We start from the raw sequence: 13482 nt of genomic DNA, 5'->3' as shown, positions 1-13482 counted from the left end.
AGTACAAATGGTGTTGTTAAACAGCTTTCCCCACTTAAAACAATTCAGGTGAGCCTTACTGAAACCAGACCAGAGTTCAAATACTATTTTAATTTCTTTTAATTTTTTTAATTTCACCTTTATTTAACCAGGTAGGCTAGTTGAGAACAAGTTCTCATTTGCAACTGCGACCTGGCCAAGATAAAGCATAGCATTGTGAACAGACAACACAGAGTTACACATGGAGTAAACCATTAACAAGTCAATAACACAGTAGAAAAAAAAGGGGGAGTCTATATACAATGTGTGCAAAAGGCATGAGGAGGTAGGCGAGTGATTACAATTTTGCAGATTAACACTGGAGTGATAAATGATCAGATGGTCATGTACAGGTAGAGATAATGGTGTGCAAAAGAGCAGAAAAGTAAATAAATAAAAACAGTATGGGGATGAGGTAGGTGAAAATGGGTGGGCTATTTACCAATAGACTATGTACAGCTGCAGCGATCGGTTAGCTGCTCAGATAGCTGATGTTTGAAGTTGGTGAGGGAGATAAAAGTCTCCAACTTCAGCGATTTTTGCAATTCGTTCCAGTCACAGGCAGCAGAGTACTGGAACGAAAGGCGGCCAAATGAGGTGTTGGCTTTAGGAATGATCAGTGAGATACACCTGCTGGAGCGCGTGCTACGGATGGGTGTTGCCATCGTGACCAGTGAACTGAGATAAGGCGGAGCTTTACCTAGCATGGACTTGTAGATGACCTGGAGCCAGTGGGTCTGGCGACGAATATGTAGCGTAAATCATTTCAAATATTTTATCTGGGCTTGATTGAGTTTCCTCCGTGTAATGGAACCAATAGAATGTAAGCAATCTGGCAATCTGGCAATCCAGATAGACTAAACAAGGATTTGAAAGACTCAAAATAGGATTTGAACCCAGGTCTGCTTTGAACACTGCAAGGACGTCATACTGCTGAGCAAAACCTTGATATACTTCATGTATTTGGTGTACTGGAACCAAAAGTGTAGAGTGTCATGATGCTATGTGAAATGATGTATGCAACTTTCAAGAAGATTTGTTTCATGTATCCTTGTAGGCATAGACAAGACACACAGAATACCAGGTATTCTTCTTCATCTCAGTGGGAGTCCTACTTGAACAAAATTATTTCACAAATATACAAAACGCTATTGTACCTATGATGTGGACATTTTACTGGGTATCCCATGACGTTCACATTTTTCACTTGTTTTAATGTGTTCAGCTGAGCCAGTGATCTAATTACTGTTTGTTTTCTCCAGGCTATTATTGTTTTCATGTGTATCCATTACAAACTGGGTTCTTCAATCAGGTTTTTTTTTTCTTTTTAGCTGAGAAGGTGGGACAGTGAGGGATGCACCCCCCCCCCCCCCAATGAATCATGATAACCCATGCAGATAGATACACTAAACTAGGCTGTATTGACTAATGCTTTACCTGCAGTTCTCTTCATAAAATGAACATTACACAGCCCATGGCAATAACTTCTTCAGATACCCTTCACGTTGAGAGCCCGCATTCTACATTTGTACTTGAAACGAGAGCCGCATCACACCCACAGAGCTAAACGCAAGAGTTGGATCCAAACCGTCGGAGCACTCCAGAGGCATCCAACGCTCTCAAGGTACTTACATAGCCTACCTCAAAATGGTTTTCCATCCGAGTTCGGCCGGTAATGCTTCAGGCAAAAGAGATGGCAAGCCCTCGCTAAGCAGCTCTCCTGTAAGGGCATGAAGAGTCTGTATATAAACAGAAAGCGGTGAAATGAAATGTGTCTGTATGGTACTTTACACGTTGCACTGAATACTAACAACTAGCTGTATCTTTTTCAATTAGGTGGTTTATCAAAGCTAGAATCCTCGTGAGCTAAGTTCAACTGTCGTACCCCATCCGAACACAAAATATAAGCTTGTTTTACTCCACTGTAAATGGAACCAAATACCATATAGCTTCAAAACATGGTTGAAACTATCATTGTGATATCATGGATGGTCAGTCCTTGCATCCATAGCTCTCTCTTTGAATTTGAGACTGGTTTGATTTCTTGGGCTCTGTCCCTCAGCTTTCTACCAAAAACACAGGCTGGGTGGCCACTTGATAATTGTTTCAATTAAGGATTTCAGCTTTAACACTGTTGGAAATTTGAGTAAAGAGACACAAATGGAATCCCAAGAAACATTGGCTTTTGGCAGGTGGGTGTCTGTGATTGGAATTTCACCAACCTCAACAGGGAAAGGAGTGGACAGAATCAAGATAACTTAAATATGGAGATTTTAGGTTCTGGACTCTCCCAGGTAGCTGTCGGGCAGACTCATGCCCGGTTGAAGGTTCACAGAGCTGGGATGGATATCTCTACTCACAGCTGTTCAAAACTGGACCTACCTCATAGTGAACCAAATGAAAGCCTGAATGTCCACCCAGGGAAATCTAGCCTTTTCTGTAAAGTGTGTATAATCTAATGACTGTCAGATCGCATTAAAGCACATTCCTGGATTCCCTTAAAGACACAGAACATATTGATAGTGCAGTACAGAAGTGAGAATTCTGACAAAAGTTGATTTGGAGAATGCATGTTATTGGCCTAAGCATGTTACAACTGTATCTGTTGTGCTGTTGCAGCGAGGATAAAGGGGATTAGCTTTGTTATTGACTTATGTCAAGTCTTCCTTTTTACTCACAATTGATTTCTTTTTTTGGCGAACACATCAAATAGAGTGAATCATGACTACATAGGGCATATTGAAATAAGCCTTACATCAATCCCTTTCGCTTTATAATAAAGAATTACATCCTGGAACTTGTATTAGCTAAGTAGCTCAGACATCTTTGCTAAGAGCCTTCCTTCAGTTCCTATTATCCAACATCAGCAGGTTTAAAGAATGGGGGGATGAGCTTTGCCATTTGAAGAGGAGAAGACATTATAGACATTATAGGGGTATTGGGGATGAAGGTGTAGTGATATGTTTCTGGGTTTTGTAGGGCTCTAGTATTTTTTTCTGTGTGTGTTTGTGCGCCAAGTGCATGCGTGCAGTCGCGTATGTGTGTGTGTATGGTGTGTGTACACGTGTGTGTGTTGCACCCTGTGCAGGTATCAAGAGAGGATGGCTTCAAGTCATTTCACAGGGCGTCTGTTAAGAACTCTGTTTCGGTGCCCAGGAATACCATTAGCCATGTATGTAACAAAAAAACCTCGCACATGGCTGCAGTTACCTGGCAACATGACAAGGTAACTGGACTTTAGAAAACCCAACAAAAGATGAGTTGATTTATTTTTTCTGTCCAGCGGCTTGTACCTTGAGTGCATCCCAATTGGCACCCTATTGCCCTAAATAGCGCACCTATCGGTCCTGTTCAAAAGTAGTGCACTAGACAGGGAATAAGGTGCCATTTGAGATGTAATCCATGACAACGACACCCTGTCTTGATTCTTGCAAGGTTGAAAGCGTTTTACTCTGAATAATAAAAGCCTCCAAATAAATATAATTACTGTGAGAGGAGAAGAGAGGAGATTGCTTAGAAAATGAATGGTGGGAACTCTGGCTGCATTACTGTACACACAAATATGTCAGCAGTTGTCTAGAGGCAGTGTACCAACCAATGAAACTCTTTTAAAAGCTTCCTAGGTCATCATGTCATGTTTTTCAACTGCAGGTTTCATCCATCTGTTATTGCTATGAATTAAATATGTAATTATCACACAGCTGAATCTACTGAAATGTCCAAACATACACATAATGTCGCCTAGTAGATTATTTGTAATACTGTATTTAGCTAGATATAGTTAGAGAACATTTCATAATTACTGAGTATGGTTCTCTTTTAATTAAGCTCCTGATGGAATTAATATGGTGGACAGTTAGAAAGGAGGTAGGCAGGCAGGCACACACTACACATGTACCTTGAGTGTACAGCAGAGGGAGTGAGACTCCAGTTTGTTTACTGTTTCAGAGAATTGCATACAGTGGACAGGATGTACCAGCCTGGTCTCATAGACAAGACGTAACATAGTAAAACTAAATCTGGGACTCTCAACAATGTATGTTACATGACATGTTACATTTCATATGGTTACGTAAGACAGATGGTTACGTAAGACAGAAATGAAATTGAGGTGGTTAGTCAGGGTGGATGGCTGGGCGTATAACTTGGACTTATAACAAACCAAAGGTTGTGAGTTTGAATCTCATCACAGACAACTTTAGCTAATTACCAACTTTTCAGCTACTTAGTACTTTTTAGCTACTTTGCAACTATTTAGCATGTTAGCTAACCCTAACCCTAACCCTTTAACCTAATTTCTAAACATAAACATAACCCTAACCTTAACCCTAACTTCTAACCCCCAGCCTAGCTAATGTTAGCCAGCTAGCTAACATTAGTCAACCGGCTAAAATTCGTAACATGTTTTGCAAATATGTAACACATTGTACATTTTGAAAATTCAAAACATATAACACAAATTGTAATACGTAACATATCATACTAAATGGTCATGGACATCCACAAATTAATAAATACCATATGAAACGTAACATATCATACTAAATGCCGCATTGCGGATTTACGTACAGAATAATACAAAATGCTCTGAGACCAGGTTGGATATACAGAATGTCTTGCAAGAGCATCAAAATAACTCCTCTTTATTTGTCCGGCCTTGGAAAGCTAGAATACCTTTCAGAATGAATTGGTTTACTTGACTGCCAGTACATTGTGTTCAAGCTTTTGGCTGTGTGTCTTGGTTACCATTACATACATTTGGTAGTCAATACACGTTGTGTCCATATTAAGACAGTGTCAGTGTCTCATTGGGCCTATTCACTTCAGCTGAAACAAAGCTCTCTCCTGGTGGGTACAGAGATCAACTCAAAGACCCGATGATACCAAGATAGAGCTATTCTCACTCCCCTACACTGTCTGTCACAGCGACTACAGCCTCAGAGACACCCATAAATAAACCCACAATGGCTGATAGATGAGGCCAAGGTGCTATCAGGAAAGGGCTAACATTAAATCATCTTAAGGCATGTGCTGCAAGAAATGTCTTCCCCCCAATCCCTCTCCTCCACCCCTCTTCTCCCCTGAGCCCAGCTGCTACTCACTCTGTTCCCTGTCTTCTAATGAGTCTACAGGATAGATATTGCTTCTGTCACGGGGAAAACAAATGGAAGCCCGCTACAGTGTTCACTCTGAGCGCTGCTCGGTTCAAACATGCTGATCCAGGCGAAGTCACCAATCAATCCGCCGTAAAGCTGTTTAAAGACTCACAGGAGAATGGAGAAACGGGATGAATGTACAGAATGAACGATTTTGGATGGAGCTGGTGGAGAAATATGTATGCTTTCATTGAGGAAAGGCCTGGTGATTCAAGGTTAATGTTGAGCGGAATCTCTAAGAAATCTGTACTGCAAACTGTACTGGATACTGAAAATGCATGTATCACTTGCCTAAGAAATGACAGAGTAAGCTGGCATGGATCACTGTTTTCTTGTCTACAACTTTAAAGAATTGTCAGTTTTCCGTTGTGTCAAGCTCCTCCGTTCACTCTTGATTGGCAGCAACTAAATTACAAACCTCTCCTTTGATTTCTGTCCGTGACCAAGCCAGATGTCTCTTTTAGCATGTATCCATTAAAAAAGCCACCAAAGACTTCAACAGTGTGACTTTTACAAGTATCATACAGTAGTCCCTGTCCTAAAATTCCCTCTCGCAAGTAACGCCTTACCCTGAGTGAAAAAGGTTTTAAAGAGATTTTCCCGGGTACTTTAGATGACTTTTTAGCCAGTAGTTCTGAAAGTAGCACCCAGGAGCCAAACGTGGTCCCAGAAAATTGCGTACTACACCACATATTTGCAGACATGTGCACCACGTCATTGCTCTCTCTCTCTCTCTCTCTCTCTCTCTCTCTCTCTCTTTCTCTCTCTCTCTCTCTCTCTCTCTCTCTCTCTCTCTCTCTCTCTCTCTCTCTCTCTCTCTCTCTCTCTCTCTCTTCCTCTCTCTCTCTCTCTCTGCTGTGTGTGCATGATATGCATCTTGCTAGCTGTCACTCACATGGCGAGGGGCTTAAGCTCAATTGTTGAACACATTACGAGGGGGCTGACCCACGTGGGGGAGAAATGTAGGGCAGCACAGCTTTCAGAAATACAGTGGCTTTCAAACTAGGGATTTGGTGGTAAGACAATAATTCTGCTCATAGATTATGCATGTATGAACTACACATTGACACATCCAGCCCAAAACGGGAGATAAAAAAAATACTTAGTAGTCTCTAAAGTTCAGGAGCATGTCTTTAATCCTATATCCTTACTGGACAGCACAATGGATTCATCATTAACATGAGTTGAGAGAAGGCAGTATATCAAGGATAGTGACAGTTATATGGCAATCTTGGTTGAGACAAATGCAGAGACAGGAGGTAAAGCAGAAACCACAGTAATTTAAAGTTGCAATATTGAACTTTTTGGGTAACCTGACCAAATTCACATAGAAATGTGAATCCGTCATAGATCTGTCATTCTCATTGAAAGAAAGTCTAAGAAGCACTATATGTGCGCTATTTCTATGCTCCCTGTTCTGTTTTTGTGTCTTTTACATTCAGTTTTGTACACCAGCTTCCATCAGCTGAAAATACAATATTTTTGGTTATGGAAAATAAAAACATGAAAACATATACTTACTTCTCAAACGGAAATTAGGGGAACTATTAGAATTTTTTCAACCAGGAAATGGTGGAGCAATTTCTGCATAGCGCAGCTTTAACTAATAAAACACTGAAGCATCCTCTTCCCATTGAAATTAAGACAGCCAAACCATACTGTATAATTCAGTAAAGGTCCACTCTTTGGCTGTTTTTTTAGTGTGGAATGGATTCTTGAATAAACCAGCATTGTATTGTTAAAGAGTAAGTCATTATTTTGATTATACAGTACATTTAGACCCAGGGACACATCCCTCTACCTTTAATCAGGCAAGTTGTGGCCATGCCTCCCACGTCACCCAGTATCCAAACACACAACCTCCACTATCTTGTCTTCTCCTCTCTTTGCCACAAAAATAAGTTATTGAGTGGGTATCACTTGAAAACATTGGGCAACACTCTCCTTCTCCAAATCCACAGAGCCCCCTCCCTCCCCCATGACAAAGACAATACTATAATGTTGGTACCAAACTTAAATAGTGTATCACTTCTACTAACAATGTTCACTGGTTTCCGTTGCTTTAATATCACATGGGACTACCCTTTTAAGTTAGATCAGTAAGCTATACTCCATTGGGTAGCTTCAGGCTTCGTTACGGCCCCTCTTCAAGATGATCTTATATAAAAGGATGTTATTTTGCAACAGAAGGCGCACCGTTAAGGTAGCATCTTTTGAAGTTTAAAGTCAACCTTATATGTTGTAGTTATATTCCAAGTATACTGATACGATGCATGAACTAGGACATAACTTCTGACATACTAGATAATATACATTATACAGTAAGAGGAAAAATCCAGCAGCTTGTCTGTAAGTCAAAGAGAACCAGACCTGGGTTCAAATGGTTTTGGAAATTATTTCTGATATGGTCTTGATTGAGTTTACCTGGTGTAATGGAACCAGTAGAATAGTTGCAAAAGTGCTGACGTTGCCCATCTGGCACTCCAAGAAGAGCACTGCAAATATTTGAAAAAAAACTGAACCCAGGTCTGAATAGAAGACAACACAGGAAAGATGAGTAAGTAGGCTAATACCCAGCTGAAGTGTGTCATTGAGTTCTTAAAACAGAAAGGCATCATCAAACACACACTGAAGAGAGGGATGTATTCCCCCAGTCACCGAGACAGTCCTTTGATGCAGAACCATCCCTCCTCCCTCTCACTCACTATGCTGTTGATGAATGAGCAGAAAGTGTGTCAGGAGGCCTGGAAAAAAAGATAAAGAGAAGAACATCAGATAGAATTTATTCAGAGGGGTTCTCTGTAGAACTAAATCTCAATTTCAGTGGCTGGAATTATACATTAGCATGAATGTTTTCCTGTGGATTTTGGGACTATGAGCAGGAATTGTGGGGTCAGTAATCTGGAACTATGGACCAAAGTTACCCCGACCATTTTAGATCGCATCCTTCTCCCAATTGTGACAATGATTCCGTCATTACGTAACAATGGGGATTCAGTCATTACCACAACACTGAAAGAGTGGCTTGGCCCATAATGGATTTAGTGCAGGGACCGACAAATTCAGAACGGCATGGTATAATATCTGCATTGGCATCCCACAAACAGAAACACCCCCAAATCAAATGAAATGGGGGAAACAAAGAAGACATACAGGAAGGATTATTTGAAGAAAAGCCTATCACAATAAAGCCAATGAGATGTATTAGGCTCTTCGGGGGACTCAAACACGTACCAAAACATACAACAGCCATATGAATGCACTCTTACCAATTTGGTTTAATTGGTGCAGCATGTTCAATGCCATCTCTTTGAAGTAGAAAAACACATGAGATGTGTCTCTGGTGTATTCTGTTTGTTTGACAATCAGGTGTTAGTGCAAGAGTCGTGCGGATGGTGTGAATGTTAAATGCCTTACACAATTCATTTCTGATCCATCGGGGTCTTGTCTACTATAAACATAAGAGTGTAGGTAGGATTTGGAATGGTGGTCTCTTTTTCAAGGAGAATATGGCGAAGGGCAAACTTTGGGGTAGATTCTGTAGATACAGAAGTAGATATTTTTTCTTCTGCAACGTGGGGTTTACTGACCTTCTAGAGTGCTTTTTGTGACTTTCCCGGACCAAACATTTCAGCCATCTATCACAATATGTCTGTCATCCCTCCTAAGACCCCCTTGTGCCTATAAAAATGTACAAACTGGAAGGTCCCTCGATGAACGGAAACTGTAATGTTGTTATTAGTTGTGACATGTCCTGACAAGAACTAGGACTGCTATTTCAGACACCACAACAAATATTGACCATATGGAGGTCGAAACCAGTGACATACACGAGCCGTCACATACGACATCGGAAAATATAGGAAACCCTAAACTGTAACACCTCACGATAGAACAATTCAGTTCAGAGGCAACCCTGCATCAAATAACTGCACATATGAAGTTTAGACATTCTAATTTGTATTCTAATTCATGGCAAATGTATGTCATCTCAAGTTCAAAGTGTTTTCTGACAACAAAGAATGGGTTTATGTGATAATGCAAGGACTTGCGAACACAGCTTCCTCTCATACTCTCAACGCAAATATGTTCTTACTCCCTTGGTGACAAGCCATGTACTGTCTTGCCAGATGAGGACTTCTCTCAGGCCAACAACATGTTTTTAGCTTTTCAAGCTTTATTGGATGGTGATCCCTGTGGTTCAAACCATCTTTGCTGTTATCTGGTGCCCTGCAAGCTACTGGCTTTTTGCTTTCACAAAGATCTGTGTTTGATGCACTTGGATATTGTCACATTGATTGATGTAGGGCCAGGTAAACTTTGGTGAGAGACTGTGAATTAGATAACAGAATGCAGCATAAGGCAGGTTTTTGTCAATCTAGCAGATCACTGGATTAGAACAGGGTGTTCTGGTCAAGAGGAAAGGCTTTGAATGGTCAGGAAAAGTAAGCTGACTGTACACAAACATAGGAGCATTCTAGGAGGTGTTTCAACGTCTTGCAAGGGATACTGTTACTGAGAACTGCACCATTTCCTCAAGCCCCAAAGACATGTTCGTAATTGAGTTCAGTTCATTTGGCAGGCTTTGGAAACAGCAACCCAGCTGGTAATGGAATTTGGGTTGGCTCTTCTCGCGTTGGTGGGGTTATTTGCAAGGTATTGAGGTGGTATCACAAGGTCAAAGAGAGGTGAAGTCCAAGAAAAATATCTGCAATTAAAACGTTGAAGGCAACTCAGATTGGCAGAAATGATTAGTGTTCTCATGAGTGGCAACACCATTTTATTTTAGCATGGAAGTTGGAGAGAAGAGAAGGGAGGAGAGGAGAGTGTACCGTATGGGGAGAATGTGGAAATTAAACAGAGTAGCCGTATCCCAGACTAAATGTGGGTGACTCAAAGAAAGTATACCTTATTTCAAAAATACCGGAATATCATCCAGGGTTAGATGTGTTGATAATTATTTCATGAAACAAGCTGGGTGGGGAAATTACCATACCACTGTCTGCTCAAAATGCTGAGTCCTGTTATTCTTAGATGAAACTAATAAAGGTATGTTACACAACGTAACTTTGGGATTGAGATCCATGGATCCCATTATGAAGTTTTAAGTAAGGAAGTATACAAATCTATCATCAGCAACCTTATTGAAGATGGGGTTGTCCTGGGGATTGAACTGCCTACCGCAGCAGTTTCCCCTACAATTATTCATATACACTATTGTTTTCTACCTGAGAGAACTGATAGGCTGCGAAGAAATTCATTTCCACCGTCTATATGTAGTCGCCAGATCCTCAAGGTACCTTAGGGTGGATAAATATTGCATACTGTATATGATTAACTCTTGAAACCACTGCATATGAGGTATTATATGCCGATACTATGTAAAGTTGGATCACAACGTAGAGTGCTTGTGATTGGCTGTATTTTGTCGTGGGATTATTGCATTCAAGAATCATAATAGTAATGGATCAAAGGAGATTGATCATTGGTGTAATAAAAGTGGGAAAAGTGGGAATTAGTTCCCAATGGTGCCTATTGGTTAGTCAATGCCTCCGTATCACCATTATTCCACAGCTGCCTCCGACACCTTTCTGACAGCTGTACACTCTAATGCTGGGTTGAGATCCCCTCCAGGAAATACAGAATCAAATCAAATCAAATCAAATCAAATTTATTTATATAGCCCTTCGTACATCAGCTGATATCTCAAAGTGCTGTACAGAAACCCAGCCTAAAACCCCAAACAGCAAGCAATGCAGGTGGAGAAGCAGAACATAGTCCCACTCTAATGCAACCCACACAATCACACCACTTGCCCCATAAGGGTACTGGTAATAATCAGAGTCATAACAGTTATGACTCCATCGTGTTATATTGCCTATATTGTATGAGTGATTTTTATTGGTTACATCTCAATGTCTCCTTAGATGTGCTGTTCTGTTGGCGGCAACCACAATGAGTAGGCTGCACTTTGGCATACAAAACCCTATTGGCTTTACTAGTAACAGTATGGTATGATAAATTCAGGAGGTGAAGTCAAATACTCAATGATTCATTGATGCCGTACTTACTATAACTTTCAAGGGAAAGGGTTGTTTTAAGCAATGGGTTGTAGATTTTGGGGCACTTTCTGACTAGTCTAATCCCCCGGGGCCATGCGGGTTAAGTGTGTTGTTGGTTCTGTGCCGCTGCATAAGGCTTCCCCCCAGGCAGGCTGACCTATAGTGTGGATGGTTCCTTACTCTGACAATTTTACAGTATGTCTGGCAGGTCCAACTTCAGAGTAATGGAATACTTATACTGTAGGTCATGGCCCAGGGCATTTGCTTTAATAAATCATCTTACAGCTACCCCCAACTTTTTTCAATATCCGCCTGAAGACATTCCCAAATCTAACTGCCTGTAGCTCAGGCCCAGGACCAAGGATATGCATATTCTTGGTTTAATTTGAAAGAAAACACTCTGAAGTTTGTGTAAATGTGAATTGAATGTAGGAGAATATAAAAAACCATACGTTTTTTTTCATTTTTATTGTTGTATCATCATCTTTAAAATGAACAAGACAAAACAAACATTCAGATAGGATGATGGGGACAATTTCAGCGAAAAACATAAGAGGGAAACTGTACTTGTGTAAAGTTTCAGAATGATAACTTCCAAAATTAGTGTGCTACATGACATTTATCATGAAGTCACCCAGGTGTCCAACACAAGTAGCCCAAATGTACCCAAGTGGCCAAATTGGTGAAGTTATACATTTTGAATGGAATAACTGTATACAAAATACCAAAATGGTATTCTAACACACCCCCCCAAAACATTGAGAAAAAACATGAAAAATATATACAGTGCCTTGCGAAAGTATTCGGCCCCCTTGAACTTTGCGACCTTTTGCCACATTTCAGGCTTCAAACATAAAGATATAAAACTGTATTTTTTTGTGAAGAATCAACAACAAGTGGGACACAATCATGAAGTGGAACGACATTTATTGGATATTTCAAACTTTTTTAACAAATCAAAAACTGAAAAATTGTGCGTGCAAAATTATTCAGCCCCTTTACTTTCAGTGCAGCAAACTCTCTCCAGAAGTTCAGTGAGGATCTCTGAATGATCCAATGTTGACCTAAATGACTAATGATGATAAATACAATCCACCTGTGTGTAATCAAGTCTCCGTATAAATGCACCTGCACTGTGATATTCTCAGAGGTCCGTTAAAAGCGCAGAGAGCATCATGAAGAACAAGGAACACACCAGGCAGGTCCGAGATACTGTTGTGAAGAAGTTTAAAGCCGGATTTGGATACAAAAAGATTTCCCAAGCTTTAAACATCCCAAGGAGCACTGTGCAAGCGATAATATTGAAATGGAAGGAGTATCAGACCACTGCAAATCTACCAAGACCTGGCCGTCCCTCTAAACTTTCAGCTCATACAAGGAGAAGACTGATCAGAGATGCAGCCAAGAGGCCCCTGATCACTCTGGATGAACTGCAGAGATCTACAGCTGAGGTGGGAGACTCTGTCCATAGGACAACAATCAGTCGTATATTGCACAAATCTGGCCTTTATGGAAGAGTGGCAAGAAGAAAGAAATTTCTTAAAGATATCCATAAAAAGTGTTGTTTAAAGTTTGCCACAAGCCACCTGGGAGACACACCAAACATCTGGAAGAAGGTGCTCTGGTCAGATGAAACCAAAATTTTACTTTTTGGCAACAATGCAAAATGTTATGTTTGGTGTAAAAGCAACACAGCTCATCACCCTGAACACACCATCCCCACTGTCAAACATGGTGGTGGCAGCATCATGGTTTGGGCCTGCTTTTCTTCAGCAGGGACAGGGAAGATGGTTAAAATTGATGGGAAGATGGATGGAGCCAAATACAGGACCATTCTGGAAGAAAACCTGATGGAGTCTGCAAAAGACCTGAGACTGGGACGGAGATTTGTCTTCCAACAAGACAATGATCCAAAACATAAAGCAAAATCTACAATGGAATGGTTCAAAAATAAACATATCCAGGTGTTAGAATGGCCAAGTCAAAGTCCAGACCTGAATCCAATCGAGAATCTGTGGAAAGAACTGAAAACTGCTGTTCACAAATGCTCTCCATCCAACCTCACTGAGCTCGAGCTGTTTTGCAAGGAGGAATGGGGAAAGAATTCAGTCTCTCGATGTGCAAAACTGATAGAGACATACCCCAAGCGACTTACAGCTGTAATCGCAGCAAAAGGTGGCGCTACAAAGTATTAACTTAAGGGGGCTGAATAATTTTGCACGCCCAATTTTTCAGTTTTTGATTTG

Source organism: Oncorhynchus kisutch, linkage group LG16, assembly GCF_002021735.2.
Source record: "Oncorhynchus kisutch isolate 150728-3 linkage group LG16, Okis_V2, whole genome shotgun sequence".
Lineage (NCBI taxonomy): Eukaryota > Metazoa > Chordata > Actinopteri > Salmoniformes > Salmonidae > Oncorhynchus > Oncorhynchus kisutch.
This window is presented reverse-complemented; position numbering follows the sequence as displayed.